The following is a 14,269-nucleotide window of genomic DNA, read 5'->3' on the forward strand; positions in this document are numbered from 1 at the left end:
CTATGTTGGTTAAACCTGAAAATTCACTGAGTTGTCAAAAAAGTAGTGTGGTGAAGAAATAGAGTATCAAACTATATAAACAGTATGTGAAATCAGCAAAGTGAAGTGTTGATACAAATTCAGAAATGCTTTTTGGGGGTGGGTGCAGGGGAACTCTTATCTGTGAAGATGGAAACAATGTTTACGCATTTAATTTTTTTAGGTGGCTACCCATATTTTGTATTAAATATTCACTGTACTGCTTTGAGTTAAAAGCCCGCCTAAGTTGGTGGGCTTTTGCTTAGTTACATACTTTAGCCAGACCAAAAACCAGAATAATCTGTAAACTATACTGGTAAAGTAGTATTTTGAATAATTTTCCCCTATATCGCATAGTCATATTGGCCCAGTCGGGAAAGAAAGCTTGTGGCTGGCAACTCTGTGTTGCTACTCTGAGGAGTCTGCAGTAAATCCACCCAAAATTTTAGTGGGCCATAGTATTCTCAAGAACACTACGCACACGAAAGGTGCATTGACACAAGTTTCAGTCTGGAGGAGGAGGAGAAAGCTGCTGAGCTTGGCAAGGTTTTCCAAGTGGGTCAGGTGGAAGAGTGGTCACAATGTGATCTTCCCAGGTTACCTTACCCCAAGATTTAGGTGCACGATAGGCTACAGAGGGGCAAGTCCAGAGTAATAATTTTCATGTTAATGATTGCTTTGATAAAAGTTTGCTTTAGCCTGTAATAGAAAGCTAGGTTTGTGTTGCAAACTATTTTTGAATGTTAAAATATAGAACATATAATTGCAAATAGTGACTACTTTGAAGGCTAGTCAAGAAGGAACGCATCTATGTAAATTTGGCAGTTACCTTGCATTCGACCAAGAACAGATGTATATTATACATGCTCATATAATAATATTCTTTGTATTACTTGTCTTTTTTGAGTGTTTTTCTTAATCTTACTCAGTGTTATTCTAGATCTTTACATCTAGTGCTTTTAGTTATTGCTAGGAGAGATACTCTAATGTGCTGGAAATTCTAAGTACTTTCTACAGTTAATAAATAGATAACACACCTTAAGGATATAATGCCACTTGGGAAAGCAATTTACTAGAATAAAAATAAATTGGATGTCTTAAACTTATTTGGAAACACTTTAGAACTTGCTTGGAGAAACAGCAACTTAAATGAAAAAACAAAGCAGTGGGGATGTGTATTTAATTTCATATACTGGCAATATGCTATTGAATTTTGTGTAAATATAATGCTTTAAAGAAACCGAGTGCCTGGGTTAGAGCTCTAAAATGTATTGGAATTGTTATTTAAAAAAAAATATAAAAGCATCTAAAGAAAAAAGAAATGAATTTTAAAGGTTTCTTGTAAAAAAAAAAAAAAAAAAAAAAAAAAAAAAACACCCTTATACACTACACACTGTAGACTGTAATTGAACTTTTTATTCCCTTAACCTCTTTATGAACATGTTGGATTCTAGTTTCTACATGTTTAACTGCGTTTGAAAAACAGCATTTGAAATTTCTAGCCATTTCAATTAGCAAGTGTTTTTCTGAGCTGGATACCACTGCATAATATCAGTCATTTTAAGTGACTGAGAAGTAAGGCTGCTGCCTTTCTCTTGTTAATGCTTAATGCCAGATTGTAGCCTGGTTTATTAAAGGGGTGTCAATGGTGCAGCTGTGGCCCAGGTCTTTTTCAGACAGTGTGTCTCTTGCAGTAACTTTATAATGCCTTGCCCAATTTCAGTCGAATTTGATAACTGAATACAAGGCTCAGAAGCATTGAGTTCCTGTGGGTTTCAAGAAAACCCGTCTCCGTGCAGTAGAGGGGGATGCATCCAGTACCCTGTCTGAGACACTGGCTGCAGTGGCTGAGAATTCAAAGAGGGGAGAGAAATTGCGAATACCCTGTTTTGGGGAAGAGCTTCAAATGGAGCTCACAACTTACTAGGTGCTATTAAATCCAACCAAAAGGTGCGTAGGGAATGCGCCCAAAGCTTGGGTTGTCAGTTCGGGCTTGACACAGCTATTCAGTCCTGAAGCTGGCTTGCTTTGGAAGTGCGAAATGTTAAGTGCGTAAATTGAGACTTTCAGAGAAGGATGACTTAGATTAGACTCTCTGTATAGGGAATTAAATAAAAATGGCCACACTTAGAGAAATGTTGGATTTCTATTAATCTTATTTTAAATAATTTTATTTGTTTGGCTTCTGTTTACAGGCAGAAGGTGGAAATGGGTAGCCGCTAGATGAGAATTAGCTATTTCTCGTAGCTTACAGGATTGAAGGAAAACATCTATTGACTTAGCAGATGACCCAATTTGCATTTTTATGATTTAGCTGTGTCTCACCAGAACCAGTGTCTAATAAAGAGAGAACAGAATCTGGTTTTTATATTACTAGGATCCTTTCATTTCTTGGGAAATTGCAGTACCTGCAAATCCAAATTTTGTTTTTTAACGCCTTAAGGCTGATGGAGATTACTTCTTCTGACTTTCATCAGTATTCGGTGAAACTCATTTGTGTGGAGAAATCCCTTGGGAAACCACGTTTGTTTTCTGTCAAACTGCATGTATTTCCCACTCTTCAAATCTTCACATAGGTTCTCTTCCCCTTCTGCGTTAAGTTTGCATTTTTCCAGTGTCCTTGTAAACATCCTAGTAAATCTTTCCCTGCCTACAAGAAACACGGAGATCTGTACTGCCTAAATGATCTTCCCAGCCTTGTTTCCTTTCTGTTTACTTTCTCCTTACCTGCTGTCTGACTGCATCTTTCATGCAACCCTGAGGGGTTCGTATGGCTTTCCACGGAAGGTACTTCTGCAGTCACCACGTGCAATGCTACATCTGTCATGGCTTATATCGTCTTCACTTGGGAAAAGAGAGATGCCTGTGTAAACATTATTCAGTGCTTTTTTTAATGGTTAATGTAATGTTGGATAGGAAAGCATCATCTATTATTTTGGAGAGACACTTATCTGAGATGCAGCTGAAAAAATTAGCAATAATGGCATGAGAGGATAAGATTACTGTAATACTATACTTATGTAACATAAATTAATGTTTTGTAGTTAAAAAATAGTCCTCTTGTTTTAGATCAGAAAATTTGTGTTGCAAAAATATTGGACAATTGCACTTATTTTTATACCTCTTAAGCAGAATGATAAATGAAGGCTCTGTCATATTTTCTTGCCTTTTTTCTGTTATTTTTTAAGATGCTGTCTTGTCCCCACCTCCTCCACTCCCACACATCATGTACATAGGTTACAATTCTCCATTCAAAGCTGATTTGATGTTTAGCATATATAGACCTGTTTTAGAAATTAGTTTTGACTGTGGGTAGAATTATAATGCCTAATATTTTAAATTTATGCTTTACATAATATAACTAGGTAAATAGAAATTGTATCTTATATTATTCTGTTTACATGTAATGTGATGGTCCCAAATCCTTTATCCTTGTTTGATATTTTGTAGCAGAAAAAGTTAGAAAAATCCAAAATGCTACGCCTAGGCACAGTAAAAATATGAAGCTGGAGATGAGAATGAAAAGCAAATACAAAATGTTTAGTGATTATCTAGGCTTTCCTGATGGGCTTCATAAAGGATATTTTTTTTCCTATAAGGATTAATTCATTATTATATCTTATACTAGTTTTCTCCATTTTTTTTATCAGTGGATTCCAGAAAAGATTTCTAAAAACTTATCTCCTTGGGAACCATGCAAATTGACTTTGCAGCAGGAAATGTGTAGGTGATTATATGAGATTGTTATTCACAAATTGAAATTAAAGTTAGTCTTGTAGTGCCTTGTGCAAAGTTATGGAGATAAGGCAGAATAGGAAGTCTTGCAAGATGCTGTACCCTCTGTCTCTTCAACCCCTCCTCTACTGCTTATCTCCTCCTTAACACGTACCTGCGTGTGTGCCGGTACACCCGGCGCGAGTACACGCGCACACGGAGCGATGACCTTTGCAGGAAAGAGACTGCTTTGAGTGTTGATATGAGGAGCTGCTTTTGAAGTAGCTTATAGTCTTGTGTGTGCTGTAAAATGAGAGGGCTGTAATCTGTGTCGCCTCTTCAGAGTTTCAGGTTTTCCATCGATACCGCGGAGGCTGTGAGCCAGGAGGACTTCAGCAGCAGTGGGTAGAGCTGTGCCTTCTCTGGCAGCAGTCAGACTCTGATATCTGGGCTGTTTCCTCAGTTTTATTTTTTTTTAGGCATACCTCCCAGTTCTCAATTTCCTTCCCAAACTTTTGTTCTCATACAGATGTTTATGAGAAGGACAGGCCATTAAGGCTGTGTTGTGTACAGAGACAGTAACAGAAGCAGTACTGATTAAGTTTCAAGCAAACTTCCTGATGATTTTTTCTCTGCTGCACCTCCTGTTTGGGAAGATGTCCGTATTAACATCTCAATGCCACTTTCTTGGTCTGTCTTGCTGTTCTTTGATATTCTTTGTTATTGTGATGCCTGTGTAGCTCTGGCTCGTGGAGACTGCTGCCTCTCATACTGATGAATGCTGTCTTGCTTTTTCCTCTGTTCTGCCTATTTGTTTCCATCTCTCTGTTGTCTCACAGATGGTGAAATAATGTCATTTTGTTCTCTGTGCAATGCCAAGCAAAATAGGGTCCGTCTGCCGGGAGGTGATCAGTTATAGGAATCATATTGTATCCTCATATAACAAAAGCTAGAAAACAGAGGCTTCAAAGTCCAAAATTCATGTGGTGAAACTTCTTCCCAGTACTTCTGTCAGCAGAAATCTGGAGAGGTAGAAAAATCTGTCATCATTCATTCATTTATTTATTTGTTGTTTAAGCCCTCTTTTTCTTCTAGCCTCCCTGAAGTATTAGAAAAGATTTTTTTTATTAAAGTGCACATTTCCATTAGCAGCAAAACAGGCTTTGTTAATTGTATCATCATGCACTGATTCCTTGCATGAGCCCACACTATGAATTGGAGGGTAACGTTAGCAAGATTGGCTACTCCTCAGTTTTCACATGGAGGTTATACTCGTTTTTAAAGAAATATGACATGCAGCATAGATGCTGCAGATTGTCTTCTCATGCTGTAGTCACTTTGAGCTTAGCCCTGTTGTCGTAGGTTTTGAAGCTTTGCTGCATGATACCTGTGGAGCTTGTCTTCTGTGGGTTGGTGTGGGGCAGTATGCCATTCTCTGCCTTCTCACTGCCATGATTCAGAAGCTATACTTTTTTTTTCCTGTATCCTTTTTTGTCTTATTTCCATTGCATGCTTCATACTGGAGTCCTGCAACTTTTAAAAGCAAGCTGGGGGGGGTAGAAGTGTGGATTTTGAAGTTTTATATCTGATAGCTAAGATTTTGCTCTAGGATGCAATTCTGTTTTCCTTACCAAATCATTCTTGAACTGTGATCGTGTGTATTTGTCTGGGACTAAGCAACCTAGCTTGTGCTGTTTCATGTTACCACTTCCAAAAAGCAAATGTGGCTGAGACTTAAAAAACAAAGAAACAAAAAAAAAAAACCTCTCTAAAAATATCTTTCCAAGAGAAGGCCCTTTTCCATCGTTAACTGATGTCAAAGTACACAAACGAGCCACAGGGTCCTTTACTGAAGAAGGCACTGATGCCAGCTGCTGCACAGCTGGATGGGACGTGCAAGGCATTCTGGCCTTGAGCTGCTTTCAAGAACATGGACCCCTGTGGCCTGAGCTCCAGCCACTCCGAGTGCCAGGGTGGGAACTCAAAAGCTGGGTCAGAGAGTGAAGGGTTTTAGCTAGGCTGCTGTGAACAGTGCAGATCTAATTTAGGTCTAATGTGCAGCAAGGACAGAGTAGCCATATCTGCATACATGCTCATATGGCTCTGAATATCCTCCTTACTGAAAGCTTACACATACTTATTTTTCCAACATTTCTGTGAGGCTCTATTAGCCTCATATGAAATAATTTGTGCAAAATTGAAAGTGGAAGATCCAGGAATTAAATTCATGCCTTCTGAGTCACAGTTCGGTGCTTTAACTTTCTATTTTGAAGTATCAGTTTCCTATAGAAATTAAGTTCTTAATTTTTTTTCCCCTACATTAAGGCCCACATTGTAATGCAGAGATTATTTCCTAGGCTTCACTCTGTTCATTATCATACAAAGTCTTTAACAGCTGTAATACAGCTTATGGTGGAAAAAGTACTCACAGGGAAATGTCAAAGATAGTTTATCTTTCTCTAATGTGGTTTAATAAGGAGAAAAAAATGAGCTCTCTGTGAATAATCAGCAAATACTGTGTGCATCACCCTTGGGGAAGCTCTGGGAGGGCTTGCTGCAGCAACATCATCAATGCACAGCTCCTGGCTATGACGACTCGCACCTCATTTGGGGCTTTTTCTGCACAATACCCTAATAAATGTACAGCACAGGGAAGTAAATGGTTCCCTTAGCTCTGCATTTGCCTCTTCCCCCACCCAGTTTTCCCCCAATAAGTGTTCCTTCTTGTTGCTTGGCTGTCATAGTCCCAAGAAATGTTTTCTTAGGAGCTTTGTCTGCAACTTCTCCAAGGATGAGTGATCACGCCTGTGGGAAGGTATTGGCTATCAACTTAAGTAGCAGCTTGAGACTGTGGAAGTAGTAATTTGAATCTTTTAAGGTGTACACATCAAATGAGTTGGTTATCTCTAATTTTGTTAGTCAACAAGCATCTTTATCAGAAAAACAGATTTGCAGGGAAGGTCAACAGATGGAGAATGTACAGGATATTCTGTTAGTTATCTTAATAGTTTTTGAAGCAGGCTGCAGAAAAAAGCTTGAAGTCCTTGTTTTCTAAAACCAGGATTATAAAAAGATATTTTAAACCTTATTAAGGCTCTTGCATATTCTCCACAGACTGAAAGTTATGATGCCTTTTGATTCTCAGTTGTATTAAATTTAGTTTATTTTATTTCTAGTAATTTGTGGAATACCCCTTTGCATGTGCCTGGATGAAAAAAGGGTGGGATAGATTAGGTCAGTAATTTTCTGATTAAGTTTTTAACTTAAAACTATCACCTTATTCTGATCCAAATATTCTGAAAGCCAGGTAGGCGTATGTGCTGAAAGACAAGTATTTCATGGAAATGTGCTAATTTGAACAAATTTAACATAAGTTAAAATTGAAATAGGTTGTCTTGAAAGTTTTTATATGAGATGAAGCTCTAACTTTTGAAAAGTTATTTTGAAAATAATTTTGAGAAGTTTTTTAATGAAATATAATCAAGATGTGGCGATTTTATTGAAACAAAAGTAAGGAGTCTTGCTGAATAGCATTCCTGAGAACCAGAAAATGCTCTATTCATAATATATTGTGATAGAGAAAAGGAAGAGTACCATAATAGAAATATAATGCCAAATTAAAATTAATGTATTCTAGTTAGAAGTGGCTTAACCAAATGGGATGCTTATAAGAATAACACACAATACACAAAAACCTGTTGCCATTTAAAGTAGTGTGAGGTTGTACATACTGTGTTTTAAAATGATTTGAAATTTGCATGTTTTACTGCTATAAGGTGCTTTTCACTTTCCTGATTGATACTATGTTGTAGAAATTATAAATTGATCTGGAATTGCTTCTAAACTTTCCTTATTCTTAATCTGACATATGAAAAGATGCTGTGCATATATTAGAAAGCTACTGTCTTAATTCTTCCTCTTTTATTGTCTAAGGTAATAGAAATTGAAATCACCTACTGCTCAGTAGGCCACTTTTATAGCCTGAATGTAACAACAGTAAAGATTCTAGGTATTTATATTTCTGATGATTTAGAGATACAACACTAATACAGATAAAGATAGCACTTTCTGCCTACGTAGCTATATCCTTCTAATTCCTTTGGCTTGGAAAATTTCATGGTTTTTATCTTATTGGATGTTAGCACCTGAAGTTTAAAAAAAAAAGACATGTTCAGCTGTTTTTCCTTTAAATATTTTAGAAGGATGTTTCCCATTATTAAAATGAACATAGTAGTTTAACTATTGTAGCTGTAGTGTCTCTTGAAGGAAAAAAAGAAAAATACAAAAAGCAAAGAAAAAAAACCAGGTGATTGTACCTGGATTTGGGAAAGTTTGCTGCATTGTTGAATTGAAAGTTCGTTGGTACAGAAGAGCAATAAGAAATATCTCTAAAACAAAAACTGAACTGATGGAGTCATTACAAGTATAATATGAAGTTCCCTCAGGACATTCACATCATTTGTGCTTAAATATGGTTAAGATGAAGCTTAACTTTTAATATTCATTATGGATTTTTTTCATATCCTGTCTTGTGTGTTGTCATGGAATAAGCTTTAAACTGTCATAAAATAGTTGGGATTGGTCCACATAGTAGTAGATTTTGCCCCAGGACAATGGAAAGGAAAAAGTGTATGTGGTCTTAACCAGTTTTGTACACTCTACACGAAGACCAGAGAGAACGAACTTCTGTGCTTAAAATAATGGGGGATTGCCTTTTCTTTACACTTACCAGGTGTACTTACCTAAAAAATGAGCTGAAACAGCACTTCCTTTGGTTTCAAACTATGGAGTGACCTAAAGTTTCCAGAAAGAGCATTTCCAAGTTTACAGGATCAGTGTCTTGGGCTCTGCATTCTTGAACAAGTGCTTTTGCACTTGCAGGTATGCTATTGCAGAGCTGTACTCTCAAGACAAAATTATAATCAAATGAAATTTCAGCTACTGTATCTTTGCTACACAATGGAATGGTATTTGACACTATTGCTAAATGCTGACCTTTTAGTCCCCTTACAAATTAAAATATGGGACTACTGTGCCATTTGCATATATGTCAATGTATTGTGATGCTTCCTCTTTTTCATCCACACATGCACAAATGTATATATTGACTGTGCTCACAAGATATACATATTGTTTCTTTTATTTTGCCATTGCTAATGATGTTTTTCATTTTACTCTGTTTTAACTGCAATATCTTCTTTGGGTTAAATTCTAAAAAATATTAGTATTGACATACTCTGCTGTCCATCTGTTGATAAGATTAATAGAAAATGTAAGAGTTGACGTTGATTCGAAAGGTGAAGTTTTTTTAAAAAAAAAAAAAAAAAAAAAAAGCTGAAAAAATGGGCAAAAGCTTGTTTGGGAGGGGGGAGTAAATTCCCCTGGGTTTATGACTTGAAAAGCTGATACTGATTTTTAAAAGTTATCTCACCTGTTGGACTGTTCTCAACACATATCCCTCCTTGTTCCTCTGCAAAGGATTTCCCTTCTTAATCTTTGAAGATTATCTCCCTAAAGAATTTCCAGCAATGTATTAATTTGGAGTGCTTTATCGAAGTTTGTAGTTCTGCCTTTTTTTAAATGTTTTCAGTAGGTTGTCACTCCTGTACATAATGCCAATCTTTAGAGCAGTGTTTTACCCTGAGAATTCATGTATTTCTTGATAGAGATGACAGAGTTTGGAATAACATACCAATACCCAGAATCTGGTGATATTTTAAAACTTTGTTTTGAAGGAGATGCCATATGTATAAAAGGCTGTTCACTCTTTATAAAAAGTGGTTTTATTTTGTTTCCCCAGGCTGCAAGAATGATGATGTGCCTTGCTATGGAAACAAATGCTTATGAACAAGTGAAAGATGTGCATCTGTGATAAGTTATGACTCTGGGGTTATTTACAGAATAAGCTTTATTTGCTGCTGTTGTACATCAGTTAAGACTGGCATAAAACTAGATTATTTCTTGAGCATTCTGATCAGATCACAGTGGTTCATGGTTTTTTACTCCTATTAGGTCCTGAGCAGATTACCAAGGAGTAAAGGGATCCTTAACTAGAGGTTTTGGAAACTCTGAAATAGAGCAGAGAAATAAGATTATTTCACTGATGCTGAAATTTTCGGGGGAAGTACCTAGCTTGCTGTCTTCAGGGATGAAGTTCCTATGTCACTTAAGCAGTTAAAGTATAATACAGATCCAGCTTTCAGCATCTCTTACTCAGGTGTATAAACAAGCATCTATATTTCAGATTAGACCAATTCTCATATAAAGCCTTGAACAAAATGACCAGATTTACCTTACAGATGCTTGGCACATGCTGAAAATCTGATCCCAGTTGTAGATGCTCATCAAGTCTGAAAATCTATTAAGTTTTCAGTTCAGTCTTAAACCACATCATTAAATTCATGTTAAGATTTTTCAGTCATCACTGTAGGTAAAAAGGTAACAAACTGTTTCTGTCAAATTGGACAAAATAACATCTTGATTTCCATTTTACACTAATTGATACAAATTGCTAGAACGGCACTTGCAAGATTTTCTTCTATACCTTTTTGTTGTTTCAAAACAAATTAGATGCATAAACCCAACTTTTAATCAAAACAAAATTGGCAGAGGTTTCAGTTGCCTTTCCCCTGGCACACGGACAACATCTGCATTTGAAAAATAAAAATGCCAACGAGGTCAGAGCCTGTCTAAGGCTACGGTCATCCCTGTGTATTTGTGAGTGTTCGTAGGCATGCAAGTTAACAGACTGCAATGCTGGAAACCAAAGTTTGTACATTCCTCAGGGCTGTTTCCAAACTGAGGTTCTGGGGGGATGAACTTTTATGTTTTTCTTTCTGAGAAATAAATCTGTCTGTATGTAAGTGGCATGCGTGAGACAGAGGCTGTCCAAAACAAGTTTGCTTTAGGAAACTATAGCTCACAGTTGTCCATGTATCTGCAGACAGGTTTTGTGGCCAGCTTTGTTTTTAAATATCCTAAAATTTTGCTGTAAAAATTAATTCAGAAATAGAGTTATCTTTTCCGTTAGTTTCTTATATTGAAAAAAGCAAGCTTGTGGTTTGTCACATAAAGGAAAGTACCTGGGATCTGTTTCTTGCTGATACTTAAAAATTTATTCCTTTTTAAATAGTCTGAACAGGTAGAGCTTTGAGAACAACAAAATAATAAAGAAGTAATCTATAAACTAGGACTGCATGACAAGTTGTTGCACATCTAGAGGCAGCAGTTAAAGGAGAGAGACCTGCTCCTGCACAAATACCAGTCACGATACTGCTCGATGCATGGGGACGGTAACCCTCGCTTTGCTTGGAGGCTGATGCGGCGTGCAGCCCGGCTCACCTCGCTGCTGCGGGACAGAGGGCTTTAGAAAGCTCCGTTATTTTTATTTTATTTTGTTTTATTCCCCCACCCCTTCCACACACAGCTCATGCAGTCGTAGCAGTTGGGAAGTCGCTCACCTAACCTGGGTGTTTGTGCAGCAGCGTGGGGGCTCCTGGGTGGCTCTGTCCCTCTGCGGGGCCCGCAGAGGTGCTGTGTGGCTGGGGCATGGCTCCCCTCGCCCATGAACCCCCTCCTCAGCAGGTGACAGTGCTTCTGGCCTGCCCCTGCCTTCTCCTCTTGCATCTCACTCGGGACATCTCCTTCCTTCTCAGAGCAAGCAGTGCTTCAGAGAGCCCCTGGTGCTGTACGCTGGGGGTCGAGGCAATGGCAGCCTTTGGGGAGGCCATAGAGGCACTGAGGTGGCCAGCTGGGGTAGGGGGGAATGACAGAGGAAGAAAAAGACCTTAGCTACTCTTTTAGATGCTTTTCACCAAATCATAAGCTTAATTATGCACTGGGGTAACTCCCTGGGCTCCCTTCAGAAAGCTGTTACAGAAACAAGCTGCTACTTCTGAAGAGGCCAAACTTATAAATCAGATGAGAGGTCTATCTGTTGGGGTGATGGGCGCAGCTCCCTGGTGACCTGGTAAGGGCCTTCTGCAGTAAATCACGAGGAGCCACCAGTTAATACTGCTCTGAAGCAAAGGTAAAGTCTTGTTTAGTTGAGCATTTTTATCCCATTTGAATAGTTAAAGTTTGAAGGGTTAAGTACCTCTGGTGTTGGCACCTCAGATCAGCTCATTCAAATTCAGTTATCAGTCTTGTTTGCAGCGTAGCTTCCTTCTGAGTTTCTTTTAATTAAAATACATATTTTTCTTAACTATTTAATCCTCTCCATGTTTCACATTGATAATTTTTTTGCTCACATCATCAGATTTATGATATTGAAAGTATCAGCAGACTGAACAATTTTATAAGAATCAATGGGTGCCAAATGCTATAGTGCTTTCCTAGCAGCTGCCATTTAAACATACTCCTTCTTATTAAACAAAGTCTACTTTAGTAAAATATATATGTATTTATATAGCTGTTAGAGAGTATTTATATAGTTGTTAGAGATATATCACCAAATAGGAAGATTTTCAAAAAGCATAGGTGCTATCAGCCAAAAAATGAGTAGATCTTGTTTCAGGCCATCTGAAATATTTCTGATGTAGGTTCATGTATTTTTTTCCACCTACTTTATGCAGCATCTTTTATCTTTAATTACTTCCAAGTACTATATAATCTGAAGTATTACTAGCCAGCTTCAGGTGGCAGTAGGGGGGCCAGGTAACTTTTCAGTGCTTTGAACAGTGTTCAAGTGGACCGCTCACCTATCAGAAGATAGGTGGTAGCAGGAAAATGGCAAAAAAAAAGCAACAGCAAAGGGAAAAAGATTGGCCACGGAGATCAGTGAGATTTTTATGGTAAAAACTTCTGTGGGTGGCTTAATGGTTTAAAAAAAAAAAAAAAAAAGGTGTCTCAACTCTATACTTGAAATACAGGCAACCAGTTAAATATATATGGAACTCAATATATCTCAGGAAATGAAGGAACACTTAATTTTTATAATTTTTTTCTTTTTTTTCCCTCAGTGGAGAGGGTGTTTCAATGATAAATTTAGCTCACTCTAGCCATACAATGATTTGTACAGACTTACACTGCTATTATGGAAATGGATACTTTTGATACTATAATTGAGTTAAAAAGCGATTCAGCCCCATTTTGCATTGCATATTGCTAGAGTATAAGCAAAGCACTGAAGTGTGTTTCAGTTATTTACGGTATTCTATAGTATTTTATAGTAATGTATGTCACATCCTAATGTAATGGTACACTTCAAGATGTATGGTATTGTGTGCACTTGAAACTTACTGTATTGCAGAGTACTTGAATGTGCTTTTTATGTGTATAACTGTGAGAAAGTCTGCACTGTTCTAGTAATTTATTACTTACAAGCATTCATAGTTTTATTATACATCCTTAAGTGTATATTTATGCAAAGGGCTATTCCAAAGACCTTGTATTCAAATGCAGGCAAAGTGTTATAGTAAATATGGTATCATAAAAGAGTAAAGTCAAGAGATGGTCCAAGTAGTAGAAATCTCAAATCATTAAAGCAAGAGATGATGGGGATAGATAAGATCTTAACTTTTTTCTTTTTTCCTTTAAAAAAGAGAAAATGTCTTTAACAACTCATAAAGAAAAACTTCCTAATTTAATGAACACCTGAGTTTTTGTAATGAAGAAAGTGTCATATGTGACCCTGCAGTTGGGACCTTTGGGCACAGGTGGAACTGAGTTTGCATAGTAATGATGGGGAAGGGGATGGGAGGGGAGGGAGGAAGCAGGAGAAGTCAGAAGAAAATATGGCAATTGGTATAGTTTGACTAGGTTGGGACTATGGTGGCATAACCTGGATAACTAGCACTCGAAAATTTCCTAGTGTGTCAGGAAAGGCAAACTTTGAGTTCTCAAGAGCCATCTGAATTAGGCAATGGGTACAATATATTTAAACCCACTTCTGATCCATGGGTATCCTTTTCAGGCTGTTTTTACATTTAAAAGACACCTCTCAATTTTCTCTTCAGGGTTGGTTCCTGTGTTCAGTATTTTTTTGAGCTCTTCATCCTCTTCAGATTTCCTATGTATCATGTAGTATAAAGTTTAATTCTTTTTTTTCTCTCATAGGTGTGGAGCTGATATGTAGTAATTTTGTGAATGGTTTTTGTGACTGGATCAGGGAAATTCAAATTTATTTTTACACCTTGGAAAATGTTACTGCCCACTACTATGCCTCTGTTTTGGGTGATAAATGAAAATACAGTCAGATAAAGATATTCAACCTCTAGCAAGATAATTGGGACGTGTGCAAATATGTTTGTGAAATTAGGACTAGTCAAACACAATTGACTATTGATTAATGAAGGTTGTGTTGAGAGGTCAAACATGGGAAAAGGATTTTGAGGTTTTGACCTATTATCTTTTTTCAGTTCACTGTAAATGTTTAGTGTTTTTTCCCTATGAACTTCCTCAGCAGCACAGATCTTAAAAAGAAAACAGAGTACAAGGAGTAGCTCTGGTAGCTACTGAAATCCAAGTTCAGTGGAAACAACTTCTGGGCTATATTTTTGCCATTCCTGTGTTGATCCCTTTCTTTGGGACTGGTGTG

At 37.3% G+C, this 14,269-nt stretch overlaps 1 protein-coding gene across 3 annotated transcripts in view; it reads left to right on the forward strand.

Moving 5' to 3' along the window:
- SPAG16 (sperm associated antigen 16) overlaps positions 1-14,269 on the forward strand; it is a 416,305-nt gene that overhangs the window by 72,388 nt on the left and 329,648 nt on the right. The gene's annotated exons all lie outside the window — the stretch shown is intronic.

The sequence above is a fragment of the Dromaius novaehollandiae genome, chromosome 7 (genome assembly GCF_036370855.1).
Source record: "Dromaius novaehollandiae isolate bDroNov1 chromosome 7, bDroNov1.hap1, whole genome shotgun sequence".
Lineage (NCBI taxonomy): Eukaryota > Metazoa > Chordata > Aves > Casuariiformes > Dromaiidae > Dromaius > Dromaius novaehollandiae.